This window comes from Lissotriton vulgaris, chromosome 5 (genome assembly GCF_964263255.1).
Source record: "Lissotriton vulgaris chromosome 5, aLisVul1.2, whole genome shotgun sequence".
NCBI classification, from domain to species: domain Eukaryota; kingdom Metazoa; phylum Chordata; class Amphibia; order Caudata; family Salamandridae; genus Lissotriton; species Lissotriton vulgaris.
This window is the reverse complement of record NC_141693.1, coordinates 475,831,533-475,846,615: the sequence shown is the minus strand read 5'-3', so window position 1 is coordinate 475,846,615 and position 15,083 is coordinate 475,831,533.

Here is a 15,083-nt window from a genome sequence, read left to right as displayed (position 1 = left end):
CCCGGCTTGCTTGAATCCTGATGGTGCAATGAGCAAGGGACTCACATCTGAGTATACCCTTCCATGCTTAGGGTGGACAAAATATTTAACAACAAGGGGTGGTGATGGACAGAGTTTCTGAATTAAGCAGAATACTCTCACCCAGTCAAGAAATCAGGGCTAGATCCAACACCGTTTTTTAGCTCACTGCACCATCCCAGTTCAGAACCTGGCTATATGCAAATTAGTCTGTTCCTGTCCCAGTGCATGATGGGAACAGGGTAAACCAAACTACCAAGCCAATTCCTACACTGGGAAGGAAACAAGCTTCCGGGGACCGGTTTCTGGCATTTCAGCCGTCGTCGGCCCGGCTTGCTTGAATCCTGATGGTGCAATGAGCAAGGGACTCACATCTGAGTATACCCTTCCACGCTTAGGGTGGACAAAATATTTAACAACAAGGGGTGGTGATGGACAGAGTTTCTGAATTAAGCAGAATACTCTCACCCAGTCAAGAGATCAGGGCTAGATCCAACACCGTTTTTTAGCTCACTGCACCATCCCAGTTCAGAACCTGGCTATATGCAAATTAGTCTGTTCCTGTCCCAGTGCATGATGGGAACAGGGCAAACCAAACTACCAAGCCAATTCCTACACTGGGAAGGAAACAAGCTTCCGGGGACCGGTTTCTGGCATTTCAGCCGTCGTCGGCCCGGCTTGCTTGAATCCTGATGGTGCAATGAGCAAGGGACTCACATCTGAGTATTCCCTTCCACGCTTAGGGTGGACAAAATATTTAACAACAAGGGGTGGTGATGGACAGAGTTTCTGAATTAAGCAGAATACTCTCACCCAGTCAAGAGATCAGGGCTAGATCCAACACCGTTTTCTAGCTCACTGCACCATCCCAGTTCAGAACCTGGCTATATGCAAATTAGTCTGTTCCTGTCCCAGTGCATGATAGGAACAGGGCAAACCAAACTACCAAGCCAATTCCTACACTGGGAAGGAAACAAGCTTCCGGGGACCGGTTTCTGGCATTTCAGCCGTCGTCGGCCCGGCTTGCTTGAATCCTGATGGTGCAATGAGCAAGGGACTCACATCTGAGTATACCCTTCCACGCTTAGGGTGGACAAAATATTTAACAACAAGGGGTGGTGATGGACAGAGTTTCTGAATTAAGCGGAATACTCTTACCCAGTCAAGAGATCAGGGCTAGATCCAACACCGTTTTTTAGCTCACTGCACCATCCCAGTTCAGAACCTGGCTATATGCAAATTAGTCTGTTCCTGTCCCAGTGCATGATGGGAACGGGGCAAACCAAACTACCAAGCCAATTCCTACACTGGGAAGGAAACAAGCTTCTGGGGACCGGTTTCTGGCATTTCAGCCGTCGTCGGCCCGGCTTGCTTGAATTCTGATGGTGCAATGAGCAAGGGACTCACATCTGAGTATACCCTTCCACGCTTAGGGTGGACAAAATATTTAACAACAAGGGGTGGTGATGGACAGAGTTTCTGAATTAAGCAGAATACTCTCACCCAGTCAAGAGATCAGGGCTAGATCCAACACCGTTTTTTAGCTCACTGCACCATCCCAGTTCAGAACCTGGCTATATGCAAATTAGTCTGTTCCTGTCCCAGTGCATGATGGGAACAGGGCAAACCAAACTATCAAGCCAATTCCTACACTGGGAAGGAAACAAGCTTCCGGGGACCGGTTTCTGGCATTTCAGCCGTCGTCGGCCCGGCTTGCTTGAATCCTGATGGTGCAATGAGCAAGGGACTCACATCTGAGTATACCCTTCCACGCTTAGGGTGGACAAAATATTTAATAACAAGGGGTGGTGATGGACAGAGTTTCTGAATTAAGCAGAATACTCTCACCCAGTCAAGAGATCAGGGCTAGATCCAACACCGTTTTTTAGCTCACTGCACCATCCCAGTTCAGAACCTGGCTATATGCAAATTAGTCTGTTCCTGTCCCAGTGCATGATGGGAACAGGGCAAACCAAACTACCAAGCCAATTCCTACTCTGGGAAGGAAACAAGCTTCCGGGGACCGGTTTCTGGCATTTCAGCCGTTGTCGGCCCGGCTTGCTTGAATCCTGATGGTGCAATGAGCAAGGGACTCACATCTGAGTATACCCTTCCACGCTTAGGGTGGACAAAATTTTTAACAACAAGGGGTGGTGATGGACAGAGTTTCTGAATTAAGCAGAATACTCTCACCCAGTCAAGAGATCAGGGCTAGATCCAACACCGTTTTTTAGCTCACTGCACCATCCCAGTTCAGAACCTGGCTATATGCAAATTAGTCTGTTCCTGTCCCAGTGCATGATGGGAACAGGGCAAACCAAACTACCAAGCCAATTCCTACACTGGGAACGAAACAAGCTTCCGTGGACCGGTTTCTGGCATTTCAGCCGTCGTCGGCCCGGCTTGCTTGAATCCTGATGGTGCAATGAGCAAGGGACTCACATCTGAGTATACCCTTCCACGCTTAGGGTGGACAAAATATTTAACAACAAGGGGTGGTGATGGACAGAGTTTCTGAATTAAGCAGAATACTCTCACCCAGTCAAGAGATCAGGGCTAGATCCAACACCGTTTTTTAGCTCACTGCACCATCCCAGTTCAGAACCTGGCTATATGCAAATTAGTCTGTTCCTGTCCCAGTGCATGATGGGAACAGGGCAAACCAAACTACCAAGCCAATTCCTACACTGGGAAGGAAACAAGCTTCCGGGGTCCGGTTTCTGGCATTCCAGCCGTCGTCGGCCCGGCTTGCTTGAATCCTGATGGTGCAATGAGCAAGGGACTCACATCTGAGTATACCCTTCCACGCTTAGGGTGGACAAAATATTTAACAACAAGGGGTGGTGATGGACAGAGTTTCTGAATTAAGCAGAATACTCTCACCCAGTCAAGAGATCAGGGCTAGATCCAACACCGTTTTTTAGCTCACTGCACCATCCCAGTTCAGAACCTGGCTATATGCAAATTAGTCTGTTCCTGTCCCAGTGCATGATGGGAACAGGGCAAACCAAACTACCAAGCCAATTCCTACACTGGGAAGGAAACAAGCTTCCGGGGACCGGTTTCTGACATTTCAGCCGTCGTCGGCCCGGCTTGCTTGAATCCTGATGGTGCAATGAGCAAGGGACTCACATCTGAGTATACCCTTCCACGCTTAGGGTGGACAAAATATTTAACAACAAGGGGTGGTGATGGACAGAGTTTCTGAATTAAGCAGAATACTCTCACCCAGTCAAGAGATCAGGGCTAGATCCAACACCGTTTTTTAGCTCACTGCACCATCCCAGTTCAGAACCTGGCTATATGCAAATTAGTCTGTTCCTGTCCCAGTGCATGATGGGAACAGGGCAAACCAAACTACCAAGCCAATTCCTACACTGGGAAGGAAACAAGCTTCCAGGGACCGGTTTCTGGCATTTCAGCCGTCGTCGGCCCGGCTTGCTTGAATCCTGATGGTGCAATGAGCAAGGGACTCACATCTGAGTATACCCTTCCACGCTTAGGGTGGACAAAATATTTAACAACAAGGGGTGGTGATGGACAGAGTTTCTGAATTAAGCAGAATACTCTCACCCAGTCAAGAGATCAGGGCTAGATCCAACACCGTTTTTTAGCTTACTGCACCATCCCAGTTCAGAACCTGGCTATATGCAAATTAGTCTGTTCCTGTCCCAGTGCATGATGGGAACAGGGCAAACCAAACTACCAAGCCAATTCCTACACTGGGAAGGAAACAAGCTTCCGGGGACCGGTTTCTGGCATTTCAGCCGTCGTCGGCCCGGCTTGCTTGAATCCTGATGGTGCAATGAGCAAGGGACTCACATCTGAGTATACCCTTCCACGCTTAGGGTGGACAAAATATTTAACAACAAGGGGTGGTGATGGACAGAGTTTCTGAATTAAGCAGAATACTCTCACCCAGTCAAGAGATCAGGGCTAGATCCAACACCGTTTTTTAGCTCACTGCACCATCCCAGTTCAGAACCTGGCTATATGCAAATTAGTCTGTTCCTGTCCCAGTGCATGATGGGAACAGGGCAAACCAAACTACCAAGCCAATTCCTACACTGGGAAGGAAACAAGCTTCCGGGGACCGGTTTCTGACATTTCAGCCGTCGTCGGCCCGGCTTGCTTGAATCCTGATGGTGCAATGAGCAAGGGACTCACATCTGAGTATACCCTTCCACGCTTAGGGTGGACAAAATATTTAACAACAAGGGGTGGTGATGGACAGAGTTTCTGAATTAAGCAGAATACTCTCACCCAGTCAAGAGATCAGGGCTAGATCCAACACCGTTTTTTAGCTCACTGCACCATCCCAGTTCAGAACCTGGCTATATGCAAATTAGTCTGTTCCTGTCCCAGTGCATGATGGGAACAGGGCAAACCAAACTACCAAGCCAATTCCTACACTGGGAAGGAAACAAGCTTCCAGGGACCGGTTTCTGGCATTTCAGCCGTCGTCGGCCCGGCTTGCTTGAATCCTGATGGTGCAATGAGCAAGGGACTCACATCTGAGTATACCCTTCCACGCTTAGGGTGGACAAAATATTTAACAACAAGGGGTGGTGATGGACAGAGTTTCTGAATTAAGCAGAATACTCTCACCCAGTCAAGAGATCAGGGCTAGATCCAACACCGTTTTTTAGCTCACTGCACCATCCCAGTTCAGAACCTGGCTATATGCAAATTAGTCTGTTCCTGTCCCAGTGCATGATGGGAACAGGGCAAACCAAACTACCAAGCCAATTCCTACACTGGGAAGGAAACAAGCTTCCGGGGACCGGTTTCTGGCATTTCAGCCGTCGTCGGCCCGGCTTGCTTGAATCCTGATGGTGCAATGAGCAAGGGACTCACATCTGAGTATACCCTTCCACGCTTAGGGTGGACAAAATATTTAACAACAAGGGGTGGTGATGGACAGAGTTTCTGAATTAAGCAGAATACTCTCACCCAGTCAAGAGATCAGGGCTAGATCCAACACCGTTTTTTAGCTCACTGCACCATCCCAGTTCAGAACCTGGCTATATGCAAATTAGTCTGTTCCTGTCCCAGTGCATGATGGGAACAGGGCAAACCAAACTACCAAGCCAATTCCTACACTGGGAAGGAAACAAGCTTCCGGGGACCGGTTTCTGGCATTTCAGCCGTCGTCGGCCCGGCTTGCTTGAATCCTGATGGTGCAATGAGCAAGGGACTCACATCTGAGTATACCCTTCCACGCTTAGGGTGGACAAAATATTTAACAACAAGGGGTGGTGATGGACAGAGTTTCTGAATTAAGCAGAATACTCTCACCCAGTCAAGAGATCAGGGCTAGATCCAACACGGTTTTTTAGCTCACTGCACCATCCCAGTTCAGAACCTGGCTATATGCAAATTAGTCTGTTCCTGTCCCAGTGCATGATGGGAACAGGGTAAACCAAACTACCAAGCCAATTCCTACACTGGGAAGGAAACAAGCTTCCGGGGACCGGTTTCTGGCATTTCAGCCGTCGTCGGCCCGGCTTGCTTGAATCCTGATGGTGCAATGAGCAAGGGACTCACATCTGAGTATACCCTTCCACGCTTAGGGTGGACAAAATATTTAACAACAAGGGGTGGTGATGGACAGAGTTTCTGAATTAAGCAGAATACTCTCACCCAGTCAAGAGATCAGGGCTAGATCCAACACCGTTTTTTAGCTCACTGCACCATCCCAGTTCAGAACCTGGCTATATGCAAATTAGTCTGTTCCTGTCCCAGTGCATGATGGGAACAGGGCAAACCAAACTACCAAGCCAATTCCTACACTGGGAAGGAAACAAGCTTCCGGGGACCGGTTTCTGGCATTTCAGCCGTCGTCGGCCCGGCTTGCTTGAATCCTGATGGTGCAATGAGCAAGGGACTCACATCTGAGTATTCCCTTCCACGCTTAGGGTGGACAAAATATTTAACAACAAGGGGTGGTGATGGACAGAGTTTCTGAATTAAGCAGAATACTCTCACCCAGTCAAGAGATCAGGGCTAGATCCAACACCGTTTTTTAGCTCACTGCACCATCCCAGTTCAGAACCTGGCTATATGCAAATTAGTCTGTTCCTGTCCCAGTGCATGATGGGAACAGGGCAAACCAAACTACCAAGCCAATTCCTACACTGGGAAGGAAACAAGCTTCCGGGGACCGGTTTCTGGCATTTCAGCCGTCGTCGGCCCGGCTTGCTTGAATCCTGATGGTGCAATGAGCAAGGGACTCACATCTGAGTATACCCTTCCACGCTTAGGGTGGACAAAATATTTAACAACAAGGGGTGGTGATGGACAGAGTTTCTGAATTAAGCAGAATACTCTCACCCAGTCAAGAGATCAGGGCTAGATCCAACACCGTTTTTTAGCTCACTGCACCATCCCAGTTCAGAACCTGGCTATATGCAAATTAGTCTGTTCCTGTCCCAGTGCACGATGGGAACGGGGCAAACCAAACTACCAAGCCAATTCCTACACTGGGAAGGAAACAAGCTTCCGGGGACCGGTTTCTGGCATTTCAGCCGTCGTCGGCCCGGCTTGCTTGAATTCTGATGGTGCAATGAGCAAGGGACTCACATCTGAGTATACCCTTCCACGCTTAGGGTTGACAAAATATTTAACAACAAGGGGTGGTGATGGACAGAGTTTCTGAATTAAGCAGAATACTCTCACCCAGTCAAGAGATCAGGGCTAGATCCAACACCGTTTTTTAGCTCACTGCACCATCCCAGTTCAGAACCTGGCTATATGCAAATTAGTCTGTTCCTGTCCCAGTGCATGATGGGAACAGGGCAAACCAAACTATCAAGCCAATTCCTACACTGGGAAGGAAACAAGCTTCCGGGGACCGGTTTCTGGCATTTCAGCCGTCGTCGGCCTGGCTTGCTTGAATCCTGATGGTGCAATGAGCAAGGGACTCACATCTGAGTATACCCTTCCACGCTTAGGGTGGACAAAATATTTAACAACAAGGGGTGGTGATGGACAGAGTTTCTGAATTAAGCAGAATACTCTCACCCAGTCAAGAGATCAGGGCTAGATCCAACACCGTTTTTTAGCTCACTGCACCATCCCAGTTCAGAACCTGGCTATATGCAAATTAGTCTGTTCCTGTCCCAGTGCATGATGGGAACAGGGCAAACCAAACTACCAAGCCAATTCCTACACTGGGAAGGAAACAAGCTTCCGGGGACCGGTTTCTGGCATTTCAGCCGTCGTCGGCCCGGCTTGCTTGAATCCTGATGGTGCAATGAGCAAGGGACTCACATCTGAGTATACCCTTCCACGCTTAGGGTGGACAAAATATTTAACAACAAGGGGTGGTGATGGACAGAGTTTCTGAATTAAGCAGAATACTCTCACCCAGTCAAGAGATCAGGGCTAGATCCAACACCGTTTTTTAGCTCACTGCACCATCCCAGTTCAGAACCTGGCTATATGAAAATTAGTCTGTTCCTGTCCCAGTGCATGATGGGAACAGGGCAAACCAAACTACCAAGCCAATTCCTACACTGGGAAGGAAACAAGCTTCCGGGGACCGGTTTCTGGCATTTCAGCCGTCGTCGGCCCGGCTTGCTTGAATCCTGATGGTGCAATGAGCAAGGGACTCACATCTGAGTATACCCTTCCACGAGTGTCTGCTTAATTCAGACACTCTGTTCATCACCGCCCCCTTTTCTGAATCGTCCCTCCCTAAGCGGCTGCTGTGGGAACTGAAGGGAATCATCTTTGATTCATAAACCTGCTTCGAGGTGTGCATCTGGGAATGTTGTCTGCAGTTGCGAGAAACAGCAATGTTGTGTCTACCACTTGGAGCACATAATCAATTGGCTTTTCCATATGGTTAGAATGATTTGGCCTGTTTTTTTAACAAAATGGATCAAAACTATTTTTGCTTTCTTTTTCTAGGCAGCATGCCTTTCTGAGGGCTTGATATTTCAAAGACTATAATGAAGCAAAGTTCTGGTTTCACTGAATATTGATTTCTTGAGCTGACTTTAATGCTGAAGCTTTATGCTTTATGCCTTCCCTCGATGTCAGAACTCTTTATGGGTTGATGGGACTGACACCTTTTTCTTTTCATTCTCAGAGTAGGGATTTTCTTTCCATTATGGAAAACGCTTAATGCATTTGAATGTGATTTGTTGGTTACTTATTGATTTATTGACTATTAATGAGATTCTAATGACTACTCTTGATGAATTCATTTTGTGATTTAACAGGGAGGACTTATTAAACATGTTGAATAATAAAACCACTGAACTCATAACAAATGCTCATTATTGCTTGATAGATAATATGATAGTTAATGTAATGTACAGCTTTGACCTTCTCCAAAAGAACAGCAAAGACCCTTCAACCTGAGTAGAAAAATTAGGCAGTGGGGATTAGCTGATGATGAGAAAAACGAGGTCTTGTTTTTAACCATTCCCCGCTCCAGCAGTCTCAATGCATCAGGAAGTTATAAACATCAATGATCCTAAGCATTATAAGCAAACTTAAATGAAAAAGAAGTCTGTTCATGCTTGTGATCAACTACAGAGATTAAAAAGGAAATAAATGTTAAAAGTGTCAAAGTACAGTGATTCAGTAACCACACTTGTGAAAGTGCCGTAGTTCAGCACCCTTGGTGTAAGCTTTCTTTTTTCAAGTCTGTCTTTGTGTTTAAGAACATTGAAAAAGACTGAAAACGAGAAAAAGCTTTGTAAATTTGCATTATTCTGTGAAGAGCAGAAGCCTGATGGAACACGTATTAGTTGGTTATAAAGTCTAGTGGTGATTCCATGTTCACGTAGACTTATGGCTTTATTACAAATTTGGCTTTCCACAGACCACCAGACTCGCAGGGCTCAGTGGTGGTGGTCTTCCAACAGCCCCATTATGACAAGGGCAGTCCGACCGCCCTGGGACCACCAAACCATCAGAGAACAGAGAGTTTGGATTTAGGGGAAGCGCTGAGGGCTCGTGCTCCTTGATGGCTTCGGCGGCTCTGGCTCTGGCAGCATCAGCGGCTTACTATCAGTGCTAACTCTTGTTTCTGCTTGGCTGCTGGTCCTGGTAATTCGAGCAACGGCTTGGGACCCTGGATGGATTTATTTCCTGTGCGATTTGCTGACTCATGGGCTCCAGGGCTGCATTTTTTTAGTGCAGACTTGACTGGACCTGGATACCTGGATAAAAGCACGGACATGTGAGTATGACAGAGGGGGCTTGCTGGTGATTGCTGATGATTTAAAATCTATCTAGGAAGAAGAGCTGGGCTTTGCTGCCACATTTCTTCCTTGCTGACACACCACAGGACTTCATCACCCAGAGAGTCGTGGGGGGCCGCCTGGTGACCGCACCGCCCCTCCTCTCTGCATTGGACCAGAAGTATTTAGGAAGACATTCGTCTTCGCAGCGCGAACACGCACCGGTCGAAGCCCAGTCCAAGGGCGGGACCGTTTCAGGCCATTAGAGGAAGAGGATGGGACGGGGCCACCAGTGTTTATCTGCATAATAAGGTCAGTGCTGGAATATATTGCTGTCTGCCTATTGTACTGCCAGCGACCCTACTGGCCACTTTTGATTATCTCCTACCTCTTACCCGCAAGACTTTGTTATTATGGTGTCCACTAGAGAACCAAAGGGTAGACTGTCCAACACTGGTGGCTCTTTAGTAGGTACATTGGATCGCTTCATCACTAGGGCATCCAATGTGCTGGCATGTGAAATTGAGCACCCAGAGAAAAGGCTGTCAGTGGTACCGGTTTTTGACAAACGTTCTTCTTTGGGACCACTATTGCATGCTATTTCTCTACTAATCAGCTCGGGCTGTTTCTGGTGTATTGGGTGCAAGTACCCAGCTGGGCGATCCCCAATCGGGTAGAGAAGCGCTGGATTCCACCATAGAGAGTATAGCCACTGCATCAGCTAGCTCAACGACTCATGACCTTTACCCTAACAAGGTAGGAACGGACCCACCTAATTTGAGGCCAAAAACAAGATCTACACAGAATGGGGTGGTGCTCCTCTTACTAACAAAAAAGTGAAAATCCATAAAAGGAATAATAAGGGTGAGGGGCAAACTGCCGCCCCACTCAACATTGCAACCACTAACTCACAGGTTTCCCAACTAGTCAATACCGCAACGAACTTTAGTGATGTGGACCCAGCTGACCTGGGAACTGTATTTTGGGCGAAATTAGAACTTATTTTCACGAAGACTTGCCGTCCTATATATGACAGACTTGCTCTAATTGAAAATAGACTCTTATGTTTAGAGGCGAGACCTGTCCCTGCCACAGTGTGGGTAGGTGCCCAGGACAACGGGAGTACCGGTACTGGTGAGCCACATGGACACAGAGAGGTCTTTAATATTTCTGCTGTACCACCTGTTGAACCACCAATATGCAGCTCCAGATAAAGATCTCGCAACAACGTTGGATAGTAACATAGTTAATATGAACACTCTACCCAGGAGGGAGGGTTTTGAAGGGGCTCCAGTGCAGGTGGCACATCAACCTTTGGCTTGTAGGAAAAATGTACTCGAAGATAATGCAAAATGTTTACCCCTTATTGACCTTCCACCAGAGTCTCTCCCGTATGTGGTGGTGTTGACAGGGGTCTCAGTCTTAAGTCAAGGGTAAAGTGAGGATCATACTGTATTAAAAAACAATTGTATTCACTGGCTTAGATTTAACAGGCCTCTTCCTCCTAATGTCTCTAGTGACATACTGTTTGTCAGACGGGTTGATTGGGTGGGGCTAGAACAAAAACTATTCCAGGTAACTGTTTGGTCATGAACTTCAGGAATAAGTGGGGTCTTTTCATGGATAATCATGATATTTGTATGATGCAGGAAACTTGGGCCTTGGAGGAGAGTATAAGGGATGGTTTCGCCACCTACAACATATTGGCAACAACAGGGGGAAAGGGGAGACCGTCGGGTGGCCTGTCGATTTGGGTGGGCACGCACTTGGGTGTTCAGGCTGCTGATATTCCAACTAATTCTCCAGACATCCAATGTGTACTCCTGACGCTCCCTGATCTGACCAAGGTTGCCTTACTTAATATTTATTCAAGGCCACAGCAGCGTGGTCTGGAATCAGGCACTATTAATGTGCTGAGGCAGTTTATTCTTTCCTTAGATCCTTCAGTGGCTCTGCTAGTGGGAGGTGATTTTAATTGTCAGTTTGAGCCCCTCGAGAGCATGGGCGTGGGGGACTCAGAGGACGAGGGTCAACTTTGGCATATCCCCGACCCTCAGATCTCCCCTGTCTGAGCATGGACCCCGCTGGTTCCCCAAATTAAAGCACTTGCCCTTACAACGTCTCTGCGGGCGTGTAATGGGAGGTATGCAGACAAAATATTGATATTTAAATATCGATATACAATAATATTGAAGTTTAAATATCGAAGGGACATAATATAGAAGGTAAGTTATATCAATAGATTTAATATCGATATTAGTAATATCGAAGTGTTAAATATCGATGTTAGTAATATCGATGTTAATATGTAAATAATTTCAATGTTACTAATATTGATTTTATATTATTTTTGTGTATATTATTATATATTTATAATTTTTTAATTTATTTTTATGTAATTTTGTATTTTAATTATGTTAAATTAATTATTAATTAGTAGGAATTATAAATTAATTTTAATTAATTGGTAATTATTTTTAATTGATTGGTAATTATTTTAAGTAATTGAATAATTGATAATTATGTTCTGTAGTGGGTTGTGGGTTTATAGGGGAATAGGGTGGGAAGTAATTTAATTATGTTAAATTAATGACTCTCTGGGGTGGGAATAGTAATTGTTACCCCTACGCTATCCAACACTTTCCCTACTGTTGCTCTCTTTGGAGTGGGAATAGTAATTTGTACCCCTACGCTATCCAACGCTTTACCTACTGTTGCACTCTCTGGAGTTGGAATAGTAATTGTTACCTCTACGCTATCCAACACTTTCCCTACTGTTGCACTCTCTGGAGTGGAAATAGTCATTTTTACCCCCACTCTATCCAACACTTTCCCTACTGTTGCACTCTCTGAAGTTGGAATAGTAATTGTTACCCCTACGCTATCCAACACTTTCCTACTGTTGCACTCTCTGGAGTGGGAATAGTAATTTGTACCCGTACGCTATCCACATTTGTTTTTTTTTTAATTTGTTTTACATTTTTATTAATTGTTATTTATATTATTATTTGATGTTTATAAATTTATTTGTAATTTATTATATTTTCATTTATTTATAAGTTATTAAAATAATGTATTAGAGGTATTATTAATGAAGTATATACTATGTATTATATCTTTATTATTATTAGTTTTTATTACATTATTTATTAATTTTAAATATTACAATATATATTTAACTATGTTTAAGTATTATTTTGCTAATATTCCATGTTTTTTAATTAAAGAAAACAAACGATATTTAAAAAAACCCGATATTTTTGACATTGATATTATTTTTTCGATATTTTTGTACTTACCTTGTTAGAGATAGGATCTCAATATCAATGTAATCGATATTTTTGTTGCGATATTTTGGTAGGTAGATAATTTTGTAGTCGATATTTTGTCATAGATTTGTAATGGGAGGTTAGAGCTAGATATACCGGGGTCTTTTACCTTTAATAGACCAGGTCACATTTTGATAATTGATTATATAATGATTTAAACAAGACACTGGGACAAGGTGTTGAATTTTAGGGTGCTTCCTAGGACTGATAGTGATCACAACGCCCTGGTGCTGACACTGAAACCAGGGAGTTTCGGGTTGTCCAACTCCGACCTCGAACTTACTGCTTTATCACAGCCCCTCTTACCATCAAATAATAGGCAGAGAATTAAATGGTGCCATTTTCAGGGTTCGCCAACTAAACTTGCTGAAATATATCACCTGGCACTACCTCAGCTAATTGAAATGGGGGAAATTGATGTAAAGAACTTAGACGAAGCAGCCCAGACCAGGATCACAGGAATTCACAAACAGTGGTCGGTAAACTCCTTGGTGTGTTTTACCGTTTGCCTAGTAATAATGCTGCCCTAGCTAGAACGCATCCCTGATATGATGCTGCTTGTCGGAAAGCAAAAACTGATTTGCTAACGGCAATAAAAGCAAAGGATAGAGCAACAATAAAGCAGTGTCGACTTGGGTACAAACAGGCTATTACCAAGGGGAAAAAAGACTGGGAGGAGAGTAAATGGGAGGAACTCAGGCTAGCACTTTCTCGTAGGGACTTCAAAGCATTTTGGACCATTGTTAGTAGTGGGGCGAGTGGGGGCGCACCCGCACTCATAACAAATATAGCTCTTGAAGCGTGGGAAGCTCACTACGGAGCACTCTATGCTAACCCCATTGAAGAGACAACCTTGCTAACGACTCTTGATCCACCAAACGAGCATAGGTTGCTAGGACTAATGGACTCAGAACCGGGTGAACCAGTAGGGACCTCCCTCCAGGCCATCACAGGATCTCAACTTGAGTATCAACTAACAGGGCCTCTGGATGTGGAGCTGGGCCGGGCTCCTTGGTTCCGGGCACTGAACACCAACTGGTTGAGTCTGACTACATTTCCCTTAAGGAGGTGGAGGCCGCAATACTTAAATTACTTCCTAACAAGGCCCCTGGGTTTGACAAGATGCCAGGGGACTTATATCGGCCTCAACCTAAAGTTTGGACACCATACTTGGCTGTACTATTTAATGCAATCCTGAAGGGAAATGTCCCGCCAGATACCTGGCTAGGAGCGGAGATTGTCCCCATTTATAAGAAAGGCTGTCCGCTAACTCCATCTAATTATAGGCCCATCAGTTTGATAGATATCACACAAAAACTGATGGGCAGGATAATACTAGACAGAATTCAGGGGTGGGTAGATGACCATGTGATCCTGAGTATATTCCAAGCTGGGTTTAGGACAGGTATTTCGACCATTGACCACATTTTCAGGCTCCAGGTCCTATTTTAGAAGATGGTGAGATTGGAAGGTGGCAGCCTCTATCTCATCTTCGTGGACCTGCGTGCAGCCTTTGATTTATTGCCGAGGGACAAGTTGTGGAGAGTCTTAAGAGAGTTGGGTCTGCCGACCTACCTACTGAATATTTTGATAAGGTTCCACATGAACAATTACGCCCAAGTTAGGTGCGGAAAACACTGTGATTTATCAGCTCGATTTCCTATCTCAAAGGGTGTACTTCAGGGGTGCGTTTTGGCCCCAAAGTTATTTTGTCTTTACATCAATGGTTTAGTAGGACATTTACTAGGTGTAAAAGATAATGACGCTCCAAGGTTGGCCACTGGGCGGGTACCTGCCCTTATGTTTGCAGACGACACTCTGCTGTTGTCTAAAATGTCTACAGGCATCCAGCGTACCCTCAATGGTTTTGCAGCCTTTTGTGCTTTGCGAGGATTGGAGATTAACTTGGACAAGACCAAGTTTATGATTTCTAACCCTCCGAAGCAGACCCGCCCTAACCCCCTCCTGAATGGCACCCCATTGGAAAGAGTAAAGACCTTTGTCTACCTCGGTATTACTCTGACGGAAAACTTTGACTGGGGCTCCCAGACAGCGAAGGCTGCACTCAGACTAACTCAAGTAACGGGGGGTATTGGTAAAGTCCAGAAATCACGGTTTTTTAACCCACAGCCCCTGTCGTAGAAATCTACAGACTCCAAGCTATAACGGCCGCAACATACGGAGCCGAATTATGGGGCCACCAAAGTATATCTAACCTCATCAGGGTAGAACACGGTTTCATGCGAAACTCTCTGGGCCTACCAGTAAGCACACAGCTTATCCACCTACGCTTAAATCTGGGACTAGAACCGATAGAGGATGTAGTAGAAGCAAGGCCTATCCTTTATTGGAAGAGGCACTGGTCAGTGGCTTCCTACAGAGAGGAATTTGCAGAGGTTTGGTCCCTTTTGAAAAGTAAGTACATCCCGTGGCTTTTACATATTAGGGCACTCTGTAATAGGATCGGCCTACCAGTGTTGTGGGAGAATCCTGAAGCAAGTTGTCCGGGGTCAAGTAAAAAACAGCTTGTGCAACTTCT